This window comes from Podarcis muralis, chromosome 10 (assembly GCF_964188315.1).
Source record: "Podarcis muralis chromosome 10, rPodMur119.hap1.1, whole genome shotgun sequence".
NCBI classification, from domain to species: Eukaryota; Metazoa; Chordata; class Lepidosauria; order Squamata; family Lacertidae; genus Podarcis; species Podarcis muralis.
In genome coordinates this window covers 29,598,952-29,612,180 of record NC_135664.1, presented here as the reverse complement: position 1 = coordinate 29,612,180, position 13,229 = coordinate 29,598,952, and the positions used below count along the sequence as shown (strand labels likewise).

Below are 13,229 nucleotides of genomic sequence, written 5' to 3'. Positions count from 1 at the left end.
AGCTTTTAAAGAGGCTTAGCCAAATTCACTGAGGATAGGTGATCAGTGACTACTAGCCATTATGGCTATGCTCTGCCTTAGTGGACAGAGGCAGCAAATGCTTCTGAAAACCAGTTGCCGGGCTTCACAAACAGAGAAAGTACCATATTTTTTGCTCTATAAGACTCACTTTTTCCCTCCTAAAAAGTAAGGGGAAATGTGTGTGCATCTTATGGAACTAATGCAGGCTGTGCAGCTATCCCAGAAGCCAGAACAGCAAGAGGGATTGCTGCTTTCACTGCGCAGCGATCCCTCTTGCTGTTCCGGCTTCTGAGATTCAGATTTTCCCCCCCTTGTTTTCCTCCTCCAAAAACTAGGTGCGTCTTGTGGTCTGGTGCGTCTTATAGAGTGAAAAATACGGTGCTGCACCTCTGTGATCAGGTATGGCTTGTGTTTCCCACGGGCATCTGGTTGCCTACTGTGACAACAGGATGCTGCACAAGGTGAGCCATTAGCGTGACCCAGCAGGCTCTTCTTAGGTTCTTAATTGAATGCAATATTTTATCTGATGCAATAAAATGTTAATCCTTGTCGTTTCTCAATTTAAAGCTGAGTATATAATCTATCTTGCATAATATGCAATTAAAGACACCATGACTCACAAAACGGTGTGTTTTCCCACTTGTTTGAGGAATACTTGTTTGAGTCACCCGTGCTAGTTATCTATGGACAACCCAGTCTTGTAAATGCATTTACGATGCATTCGGATCAATGGACTTGCCATACGACCAATTTAGGATTTGCCCAAATTCTGTGTATGCCATTTAGTAAGCATGTGGACCACTATTTGGCCAGGACACCCAGCCTTTTTTCTATAGTCAACTGTTGCCCGTGTAGATCCAAAAATACAAAGCAGTACGTTCAGGCAGTATTCTGTCTAGTCACTTAGCAAGGAACAAGCTCAATCCTACCTTCCATTATTCTAATGAAGGATGCCACATGTAAGGGAAGCAGAGATGCCAGTGAAGTTTTCCTAAGCCAAGCTGGGAAATAAACATTGTGTCTTGTCATAAGTCCGCTTCCAAACTTGTACTTCACAAGCTCCAAAATTCTCCCCTGACTCATGTTTTCAAAATCCCCAGACACATCTCTCGTCACTATTCCCTAATCCCCAAAGCTGTTATCAAGCACAATGGAGTGACAGAGAGGGAAGGAAGAGGAGATTTCCCCCTCCAGTTCTCCCATCACTGCTGTGCTAAGCAAAGGGTGGAGTAATATTAGGGTCTAGCAGGGAGTTATGTAGATGAGCAAGGTACTGTATATCTGACATCCTTAGATTGGCTCTGCAATATATTTCCAGGTTGTCCTGATTTCTTGGAAGTCCAGAATAATCTTAAATCAAAACAGAAGTCCTGGAAGTTTCCAAGAGCTTGGTAATATTAGTAGGAAAATTGTGGTGTTGACCTGCATTGTTTTCCTCTTTCATGTGACACTGAGAAGAAGAACTTCCTTCAGCTCACCTAAGTTTTTGGTGCTAGGTATGGATAACTGTTTAGTGACAATATTCTGTAGGTCAGGGATTTGTAGACAAGGTCAGGGATAAGCAATATGTGGTCCTTCAATGTTGTTGGACTCCAACTTCCATCAGCCCCAGTCAGCAAGATAATGGGAACTGTAGTTCTAGGTGGTTAAGGTTGAGACACTATATACACTCACTTAGAGATAAGAGCCGTTGTAACAGTGCTTAACTCTGTGTGTTACAACTGAACTCTAAGGCTGCAACCCTATAGTACTTAACTGAGTGTAAGGCTACACTTCTATGCATGCCTACCTGAGAGTAAAATCCTTAAAATTCAGTGGGATTCATGTTTACTTCTGAAAGGAAAAAGAACATGCTTAAGATTGTGCTGTAAGCCTTATGGAAATCAAAGAAAAACATGGAAATCAACAGATACATGTATGTATGCACAGGACAGCAACTGAATCTTAATTCAGGTGGTGAAGGTGACTTTCCATTTCCTTTGGACAAAGGCTAAACTCTACATGCTAAGGGTAGGCGTTTTGCTTATTCAACTGGCTGTTATTCAAGACTTGGAGGGGAAACAAAGACTTCACGCACTTGGAAACTCTACTTGCTTGTTAACTGAGCCAAGAGAAGCTTGTTATATTTCCACTGGACATGTTTTGCTACTGTAGAAATAGATCCTGGTATAGGCAAATGATCAACCTCCTCCACTTGTTTTTGGTGGTTGTCAGGAGCAGATGACAACGCAACAGTGAATGCACTTCATTTGAACAATTAACAAACAACATGCATAATATATCTTCTCAAATTGAGAAAATTGGCCGGAAGATATAAGGGTGATCAGGCACATAGTATGGCATGGCAGAGGTCAGGCAGCCAGGGGTCAGGACCATGGAGAGCTCTCTGCAGAACAAAAGTCAGGATTGGGCTGGGTGCTAGACTCAGCAGGAAATGAGGTGTGTTGCTTCAGCACTGGTCTACAGCCATCTGATGTTTTAGATATTCCTGCAGAGAGAGATGTGGGTATGGCTTTGCCATCATGGGGGAAGCCTACTAGGTAGTTAAAGGGACTGCATTCTAATATGCAGGCGTGTACCCTGGTGAAGACGAAATGCCTCCTGTGGCCACTAGTCACAGTTGGAGGAAGACGCCTCTTTGGACCTGCAGGGTCTGTTCCACTGCTAAACATGGCAGCATCAGGTGATCCGAAGGCTTAGTCTAAATCCTTTTGAAACAAAACAATCAAGTTACCCTACATGGCATTTGCCACATCTCCTATGGCAGGCATAGGCAAACTCGGCCCTCCAGATGTTTTGGGACTACAACTCCCATCATCCCTAGCTAACAGGACCAGTGGTCAGGGATGATGGGAGTTGTAGTCCCAAAACATCTGGAGGGCCGAGTTTGCCTAGACCTGTCCTATGGTAAGAAAAACTTGATTCCAGGTGAATAGGAAGGAAAGATTTTGTAAACTGGAAGAGACATGGTTTCTTTTGATTAGACTATTGTTGCACCACAGAGGACTAAGGAGGCAATCCTATTACCTGGGAGTAAGCGCCATTTAACTCAGTGACTAAATATATATGGATTGGGTTATAAGACAAGTATACATGCGCAACAGGCTTTTATTTCAGTAATAACTGCTAGTTTTGGTGCACTAGTAAACTGTGTAGATTTATTTGCATGATTGCATTGGCTGTATTTGAGACCTGCCTCTGGTAAACTCCCTCTTTGCAAATATTTGCTCTAAGGTTCTAGCTGCTGTTCTTGAAAAAATAAAATAAACTTTTATTGTTTATTTCATACCTACAACATAAAGCTCCCTCCCATACCACCAAATCCAGAACAAATAATTTCATTCCAAACTACTAAAGGTTTGAACTATATTGAGGTTAAGTCAATCATGTGAAGAGCAATAAAAAGGGTGGGGTAGAAGATGGGGTTGGGGATGGAACTTGTTCTTTGGTGATCTGCTATCATACCATATACTAATAGGCACTTGGGTTTCCCATCTCTACTCAGAAGTAAGTCATATGGAATTCAATGCAGCTTGTTCCTAGGTAAGGTGGGTCAGAATTGCTCTCTTTGGGTATCTTTTAAACATTGTCCATTTCTCTTTTTTAAAACAACAACACCACATAGTTTCAAATGGATCTTAGTGATCTTCCACACTACTTTTATTATAATATTTGTAATATAAATAATATTTTTATAATCATTCTTCCTTAAGCATTCAGGTAAAAGCCAGGGTCGGGGGTGGGTGGAGGTTCTCCAACGTGACAGTCTAGTCCCAAGCAATTGTGTTTATTATGAACACACACAACGGACCTTGTTTTCTTGGATCTGGTCAGTTCTGTGCTCATTGCTGACTTCTCTGCCAAGCTAGCATTAAAATATCAGCTGTACTGAACAAGGTGTCTGGTGAAAACATTTTCTCCGCCTCCCCTATCACGGCATGCACCCTTCCTCATGATTTGCGCAGTCTGCTATTATCTGACCCTTCACCCTAGACATTCCCGTCAGCCAGACACTCTGCCGCTCTCCTTCAAGCAGGAGGACACAGTCACACTCACAAGGACACAGGCAGCCACTGCCAAAGTTCCTTCCACACTCCTCTGGGTTATTGTCAGGTCACAGCTTGACATTGTGGCGTGAGGAAACTGCATTGCAACATCCTATGCTGGTGTTAAAAGTGCTTGTTCTCGCTGCTTCTCTAATTAAACTCCTTCTAAGTTATCATTCTAAATAACTCTGTTCTCTCTCTTTCCGTTGTTCTTTTAAGTTCTTCCATCTGGCATCTTTGTTGTAACTTGCTATCTCATTTCCCCCGTCATTGGACAATGAACAAAAGCTATATAACTTTGGGGACGTGGGTGGTGCTGTGGGTTAAACCACAGAGCCTAGGACTTGCTGATCAGAAGGTTGGCGGTTCGAATCCCTGCAACGGGGTGAGCTCCCGTTGTTCGGTCCCTGCTCCTGCCCACCTAGCAGTTCAAAAGCACGTCAAAATGCAAGTAGATAAATAGGTACCACTCCAGCGCGAAGGTAAACGGCATTTCCATGTGCTGCTCTGGTTCGCCAGAAGCGGCTTAGTCATGCTGGCCACGTGACCCGGAAGCTGTACGCTGGCTCCCTCGGCCAATAAAGCGAGATGACCGCCGCAACCCCAGAGTCGTCCACGACTGGACCTAATGGTCAGGGGTCCCTTTACCTTTTATGTAACTTTGCTCAGAGCTGTTCACTTCTCAGTTATCTGTAGCATCGCAGAAACCATTCTAATATTTGTTTGCCATTGTACTAGTCAACCCCTGAAGGGAATGGCATGCTGTATTTTGTTGTTGTTGTTGGGTTTCCTACTTGTTACCCCTTTAACTGCATCTACAGCTTCTTCTCCAGTGCTGCTATGGGTTAACATAAGCTTGTAGAGATGTAACACAGGATAAGTCACTGTTGACATCTCTTCTGACACTTCAGATGCTAATCGCTCCAAATATCGCCTACCTGCAGTGACAATCACATTGTTGGGATGTGCGTGCACTCTGCACCAAATTGGTACACCGCAAATTGTGTGGGTCAGTTATACAGCAGGGTATGTCTGGTGTGTACCCAGTTTAGGCGTGCTAGTGTAAACACAGCCTTAACATAACTCTACTTGAACTGTAACAATAGTGTGTGCGCTCTCTCTCTCTCTCTCATATTTCTTCTAATCTTTTCCTTTTTCATCTTGACTTTTTTTCCTAGCTGTGAAATCAAATATGAGCCCCTGATTGTTGGTCTGAATGTTAGGCCAAAATCTAGAAAGTGTTGAATGGACAGCCAATCCCAAAGAGAATCTTAGCTCCAAAACCTTATGCTATTTGATTCCTTTGACACCCTTCTGATTCCATCATTTCAGCTCTAATGGAAACTGCCACTTGGATGAACATTAATGTGCACCCAGGGAACTTCGGTGAGACTTAGGGCAAAACTAAAAATGACAATGAATGTGAGGTTACTGCCAAGAATGTGAACTCCACGAGGAGTTCCACATCATTAGCTTTCTTGCATCTCCCCACAAAAGTCAATGATATGGAGGAAGGATGGAGAAATGCAGATCATGATGGTATTCCATATTGCCATAACTAGAGGAGAAAGAATGGGGAGCGTGACAAAGGTTTGCCATTTTCTGCAGCAACCCCCTGCCCCAGCACATGTACATGATCAAACTTCACATAGTCTTAGTATACACTTGATTAATATACACTTAAAGGTAAAGGTAAAGGTACCCCTGCCCGTATGGGCCAGTCTTGACAGACTCTAGGGTTGTGCGCCCATCTCACTCTATAGGCCGGGGGCCAGTGCTGTCCGAAGACACTTCCGGGTCACGTGGCCAGCGTGACAAGCTGCATCTGGCGAGCCAGAGCCGCACACAGAACGCCGTTTACCTTCCCGCTAGTAAGCGGTCCCTATTTATCTACTTGCACCCGGGGGTGCTTTCGAACTGCTAGGTTGGCAGGCGCTGGGACCGAGCAGCAGGAGCGCACCCCGCCGCGGGGATTCGAACCGCCGACCTTTCGATCGGCAAGCCCTAGGCGCTGAGGCTTTTACCTTAGTATACACCAAAAAAATTGATTGTGGACTGCAGATCCCAGTCCAGATGTGGATGCAGCTCTCAGGTTAAAAATATGTACACATGAGTCTTCATCACCCACTGGAATCAATGGGGAAGCCCACCTTAGTCTGGGAAACTGGGTCCAGATCAGAGCTCAGTGGCCTATACAAATTCACTGGATTAGGGAGCAACATGTTGCAGAAAGAGAAATAACTTACAGGGGAAACATTGTTAACTTCACAGGCATTACTTAGACTTTTGTATTATTAAAATAAGTGTCTCACAGACAAATGAAAGTCACAGTGCCCGCCTTGGAGAATTTACAATCTAATGAGTCTTGAATTTCCAGTCAGATGACCTAACACCAAAAACTGAGGGAGAGGCAAAATTTACACAAAATAATACAATCAAGTGGTCTGTTGTGATTCTACTTAGTATGTGTGTCATGTTTGGTATACATATTCATAGACCCTGCCGCATTTCTATTTGCCATTCTCCTGGCTTTAGATAACATGCAGCACAACGGACCCTAATAACTTTATTAACACTTTCGGAATGTTACTTTACTCTTTTCCAGCTTTCCCCCACATCAATCAGTCTCAGCTTCCTATAAACTCTAAAGTTTCGCCTGTCAGCTCTCAGGCATTTCCATTCCCATGATGTCTAGGACTACGCATGATGGCAGAAGGCTTGCTTCTTCAAACTCAGAGCCAAACTGCACACTACACTGAATGGTTTGGCCTTGTGTGTTTCTTTTATTTTGCTTTAAAATGACATTAAATAGCAACTGTCAGGATTAAAAGGGTTAAACAGGATTGGGCCTGTGATAGAAAGTTTAAAAACCCTTCCTTCATTGTTCCCCCCATCCAAAAACCCCCCTCCAAATCTGCTACTGAACCCAGAAGTCAAGCTGCCATAGAAGCAAGTGTAGCTTTGCCGTGGATGCAAATAACAGCTTCAGAAATAGACCATGGTGTGTGAAGGTAAAAGGATGATCCTGTCACCACCACCCAAATCACGCTGCAATGGGTCCCCCCAGTTACCATTTATCAATTGAAAACAAGCTGGGACAAACTATGAGTTTTAGTGTTATCTGTAGTTTGGTCCTCAGGTCACCACCAAACACTTGAAAAAACAGGATCCTAGTGATAGGCAGCATGTTGAACCTTCATCTGCTCATCACTTCCCACTGTGACATCCTTCCCTCCCGACCTGACCCCAACATTCAAAGACCAGGAGAAAAGTAGTTTGGGACTGGGGTTGCTAGAAGAAAGTCAAAGGGTCTAGGCCTTCTAGGGCCTCCATTTGAAACCATCCCATCTTACTAGGTTGGAAGACAGTGGTTGGCTGCCATCATGTACATTTCCATTCACAATCATCATCTTAAAGGCCTGGGAGATCTTTTCATGGGCTTGTTGATCACCGTCATTACCCAAAGATAGACCCATGGCTACTGTCAACTCATGTGTCGTGTCTCCAAGGAGGAGTGCACACATACACAGCTCCCCAAAGCTGCTCATTTGGGATGCCTCGCGAGAGTAGACTAAGTATGTCACACAAAACAACGGGCTGTATTGTGAGTCATACTCAGAGTAGGCCCATTGAAATTCATAGACATTACTGATATTACTCCATTAATTTCAATGAGTCTACTTGGAGTAGAACAACTCCATACCCACCCCACAAAAAAGCCTTTTCTTCTTCATATCAAGAAGCAACAAACAGTTCAACAGCAAGATAACATTGTTTCTTTTCGTGTTACAAAGACAACAGAAGATTCTTTTTCATTCCCTTATTTCTGACACCAAGAACTGCAAATTGCAATGCTGACCCCATTAAGTACCAACCTTTACCTTAGCCTCAATCTTCATAATTCCTGCACACCATTGTTTTTTCCAACTGTGAAATGTACTTTTTAGGGGCAGTCTCATATTAATGGCACGTACCTGTTGGATAGCCTTCTCTGCTAACATCTATTTTCCAAGGCTTACTGTACCCACAATCTATGAAACAGCGTTATGGGACTTTTCCAATTCTGTGTAATAGCAAGTCAACATAAAGCGTTCAGAAATACACCACCAGTTTCTGACTGGGTACAATTTATTTAGCTCTCCTTTATTCAGTGAGAGCGAACAGTGTGCTAGAATGTTTCCAAGGTTTATAAATAGAAATTAATAAACCTGCTGAAAGCTCCTCTTGAACTCGTTGGCAGGGAAGGAGTTCTACTAACATGTTAGGAAAGACTTCCATTGCAATCTCATTGAATGCATTGCTCTTAGTCATCTGGCATTCCAGCCACCACAAGCTTTGACCATCAGTTGACCTGGAGAAGGTCAAGCTGATATAAGCGAGAAGGGTTGCTATGAGACAGTCATATGTACTACTGAAATATTATTTGAAAACTCTGAGCTCCCGCTTCTAATTAAGGAAGAACAACTAAGTTTTTGCTCAAATGCTACTTGCAGGTTGAATCCAGACTTATACTTAGTGGGCACCCATTGAAATCAGTTGGACATTTCCTAATTATACATTTTCTAATTATTTTATTTCCAATTGTGGTATTAAGAGGCACAAATGTTCTTCACAATGTGTTCACAAACCTCTAGGTAAACCAAATTTCATATTTCAGTGGCTGGACTGTGCTAGTCTTGAACCCTATTGTTCATTTTTAGAGTGTCCCTGACTTGGAGGCACAAGATGACATTAAAAATGTCCCAGGGAGTCATTGTAACCTCTCCTAGTCAGCCGCAGAACACTTCCAGTTGTCCTAGAAGCAGACAAGATGCTGTTAATCTCTCCCTGGAAATTTTATAATGGCAACAAAAATCCATTACTAAGGAACCTTGGGCATCAATTTCAATTTGTACATATCTCCTTCTCTTTCTTTTCCTCCCAGTACTTTCCTTCATGTTCACAGTTTGAGTTACCATGTGTGCGTCATCCTGACCAATCCCATAAATGCCCTGTCTCAAAGCAAACTGAGAAAACTCTTAAACTGAAATGGCACCTAAAACTGATCCCCCCGCCTTTCTTTATCACTATCAGGTATTCCCTCCCCACTTGACCCATAAAATTCTACAAATGTGGTTTCATTACTACAAAAGAGAAAAAGAAAGATTCATTGTTGCTAGAGTTTGTGGGGTTTTTTGGACAATTGTTTGGGGGAAATGTGACTTTAGAAATTCTTACAGCAAGTGTATGCAAGAAGAAAATAGCAGAAAGAAAACACCATTTTTGTTTCCTGGGGCAAGATTTCTACTACTGTCATTTGGGGTTAACAAAACTTACATTCTTTTGAAGCACTTTCTTTTTTGTTACCCCCTTTCTTATTCTGGATACATTTTGGCAAAATATAAATGTAATAAATGAAGTCTGAAGAAACCAGTACCAAGAGCGGGAAAATTATAATGCAATTCCCTCAAGTGAAAATGTAGAACAATGCACACTAAAATTAAAATTGCAACAAGCCCATAAAAATCTCTCAGTAACATTTGTCATCTGAGAGCTGGAGGAGCGTTTGTGTCAGAATGAAGGTGTAATGAACTTTAAAAAGCCAGTTATGAGGGCTCTCTCAGTTCTCTATCCGCCCCCCCCCCCCCGAATAAAATGCCCAGCTACAAGTTGGGAATTATTTGCAGCCTAGGTAATAGCAAACTCCCATGCAGCAACTTTTAATGACTATGACCCAAATTTTGAAAGGAAAATGGGGAATTGCAGCTGTGCGAACAGCTCTTTGGTCGATCTGCTCAATGCATAATGGCATTTGAGAATAAAGTGTTTTCTGTATACAAGGTGTTTAAATTTTCCTCATTTTGCATTGACCTTGCCCAGTAGATTTTAACACAGGGGCAACAGTGCTTTGACCAGAAATAACTGAGCAAAGCATGTCTTTTACCTCTTTCTCAAGCCGTTTTTTGTCTGCAGCTGTGTATGTGTTTTGTGTATGTTTAAGAACTACATGGCTGGTGTACAGTCAACCTGGTTGTTGTTGTTTTTAAATACTCCTATTTTCAGCCAATAAACAGGAAGATGATTTATGTACATTTATGTACCACTTAATAGCCAAATTCCTAAGCATACAAAACGCATACATAAAAACACAGTAAGGTTATTTTAAAAAGTCTACATGCAACAAGATAAGCAAAAAAATACATTAGAAATAACACATAAGGCATCAATTAAATGTCAATGCATAATAAAGCAGAGCAGTGTGATGAATCTTATGAGCAAGGGAAAGCCTGCTTAAATAGATGGATCTTCAGAAGGTATTTTAAGCTTGCCCCAATTTCTGCCTCACAAAAGGGAAGTGGAAGGGCATTCCAATAATAATATGAAGAGAGCCTGTTGTCATAGCAAACCTCTGACCCCTGACTTGACAGAACATGGGCCTTCCAGCCTGTGAAATCAATGGGTTGGGGCCTCCTGACACGACTAAGCTATTGACCATGGAAATGTTGACATTCCCTCTCCTTATCACTTGACCTCTCCCTTCCATACCTGTCTGAAATGGCTCCACTTCCTAAAGTGCCATGAGTTGAGTTGTATCTCTGAAAGCCTCTGGGTCAAAAATTGACTTGTGCTGTGGACAAGTGGGTGCATGCTTCCTTCCATTATGGTTCTCCATGTATTGGAATTTAACCATGTTCTGGTTTATTGACTTACGGACCCGATTGTCACCTTTTTGGATGCTCTTTGTAAGTGCTGCCTAGTTCATAACGTGCAGGGCATGCAGCCTGAAAGGTTGCCTTGAGATACATAGGGGCTCTATCTCCTGTTCTCTCGGATACTTCATATACTGTCCTTTCTCCCTTCAGTCGTTGCCTGCAGTGACATTAGCAGCACCAGAGCTAACAGAGAGAGGGCATATCCCTGGCAGATTTGTGGCAGGTAATACCTTCAGTGATAGTGTTGATCTGCTATGGCAGCCATTTCCCTCTTGCCTTAATCCTCCATGTACGAATGGACATACCGTAGATTTTCAACAAAGTTCATTATAACTGCAACAGAGACACACTTATTCAAAACTACATAAAAGACTGAGGTAAAAATTGCCTGCTCACAACGAACGGTACATTTTCATGCGCATGTCAGTGAAATCTATGATTCAGGGCGCACCTGGAGAGAGAAGAATCTGAAGACCATTAACTATTCTTTGAAGTGGGGAGCTGATTTCTTGCTCAAATGCATCCTCTAAAAGCAATAGTTATTTAGAAAATTCAAATTATTTTTATTGGTTCAACCCCAAAGCATTTTCAGTAGGCGAGAGTTACTGCATTTTGAGAACAAGTAAAGTAGTAAGAACCATTGCCTCACATAATAGCGTAGCACAAATGGAACCTACAAAGTTGACAGTTTAAATCCTATATTTTTCAGCAAAGCCCATTTGATCTCTCTTTCCTCCCTTCCTCTTTCCCAACTGCAATGTTGTCATCTAAAGTAAAAATAATATAATTAACTCAGAAACAACTTGGGTGATTTCTACTTTGGGCTACACAAATAAAAGGCAAGTCAGAACAATGGTATTTTCTTTTAAAGCTTTTCAGTGAGTTTACTTTGTTCTTTTGAAAGCATTCATAATATTATTCCAAATGCTGTTTACATACTAGATGTTCTCTGCATGTGTAGGAAGACAGACTTAATTGTCCAGAATTCCTTTCAAGAAATAAGAAAATGAAGTGCACATATAGTAAGTGAATTCATGGAAGATTTATTTCCAAGATAGTGTATTTAGGATTACAGGCTTAAATGCAAAATGGAGGCATAAGATTTGGGTAGTTTCAATTTTAAAAAGAACAAACAAGGGAAAGCAGCATTATGGCTTTAATTCTCTCCTACGATATAGGTTGTTTGCCACTAAATTTGTGTGTGATAAAGATCACCCACACTAAACTTAAGCATTGTCATGTTTTACATGTGACTGTATATATCATGCCATTGAAAGATTCTGGGACATATCCAGCCATGCCCTTTTGTGAATGGAAGGGCTCCTTCCATTATGCAAGGGATTCCGAGCCAGCAGAGGTTGCTGCTGGAGGAAAGGAAAGGCGACCTTCATAGATCTCTCCATACACCCCCCCCCCCCCCGGGAACAACCTTGGGGATAAAACAGGGGGCTGCAAGAAATCAGCGAAAAATTCACAAGGTAAAGGTAAAGGGACTCCTGACTGTTAGGTCCAGTCGTGGACGACTCTGAGGTTGCGGCGCTCATCTCGCTTTATTGGCCGAGGGAGCTGGCATACAGCTTTCGGGTCATGTGGCCAGCATGACTAAGCCGCTTCTGGCAAACCAGAGCAGCGCACGGAAATGCCATTTACCTTCCCGCCAGAGCAGTACCTATTTATCTACTTGCACTTTGACATGCTTTCAAACTGCTAGGTTGGCAGGAGCAGGGACCAAGCAACAGGAGCTCACTCCGTCGCGGGGATTCGAACTGCCAACCTTCTGATCGGCAACCCCTAGGCTCTGTGGTTTAGACCACAGTGCCACCCACATCCCGGTCCTATTAGTAGAGTTACACTATTGGATCCATATGCCATTTTAAACTTTTTGTTCTCTCTCACATCATTTGTGTTGCCCCATTCACTGGGAGCCTGAGCATTCAAAGCATATGCTCCACTGTACCTGCAACTTAACACTAATCCTTTCTTGCAAAACATGTTATGACATTAACCTACTTATGTGCTTCCCTGGGGGTGCCCTGTAAGCACATAGACAACCTCAGTTTCAAATAGGAATTTTTTTTCTGCATAAAAATCCCTTGCTTTTTCCAGTTCATCCCATCTTGCTTTCCTGTTTGTGTTTCTGCAGTTTCTGGATACTCTTGGTTTCCTGATAATTTTTATCTCCTTACTTCCTTGCATTGTAATAGGAGATCAAAAATGGATTGTCAGACGCAATGTCAGTACCATAAAACCAACCACCTTCTTATTATTCTAGTGTGGTTTTATGGCACAGTGTGCTCTTGCTTATCCCACCTACCTTACATCCCAATGTGTCTGATACTAAGTGGGTCAGGCAAGATGTTTCCTTCCTCTGAGGCTACCCAGGAGGAACTGAAAAATGCTACAAAACTAAGTCTCTTGTTCTCTCTCTCTGGCTGTTTGACAAAACGGGAAGGTATCCTGGCAAGTCAAT

At 42.4% G+C, this 13,229-nt stretch overlaps 1 protein-coding gene across 5 annotated transcripts in view; it reads right to left on the bottom strand.

Annotated features, from left to right (window-relative positions):
* The window catches only part of SLC16A7 (solute carrier family 16 member 7), a 112,436-nt gene that overhangs the window by 74,113 nt on the left and 25,094 nt on the right, over nucleotides 1-13,229 (bottom strand). Inside the window, exon 1 of one of the 5 annotated variants that reach the window (XM_077934676.1) lies at nucleotides 8,042-8,200. The exons of the other annotated variants lie outside the window; for them this stretch is intronic. The gene's annotated coding sequence lies outside the window, so the exon portion shown is untranslated. Of the gene's footprint in view, nucleotides 1-8,041; nucleotides 8,201-13,229 lie in introns of those variants that run through there. 5 annotated transcript variants of the gene reach the window in all.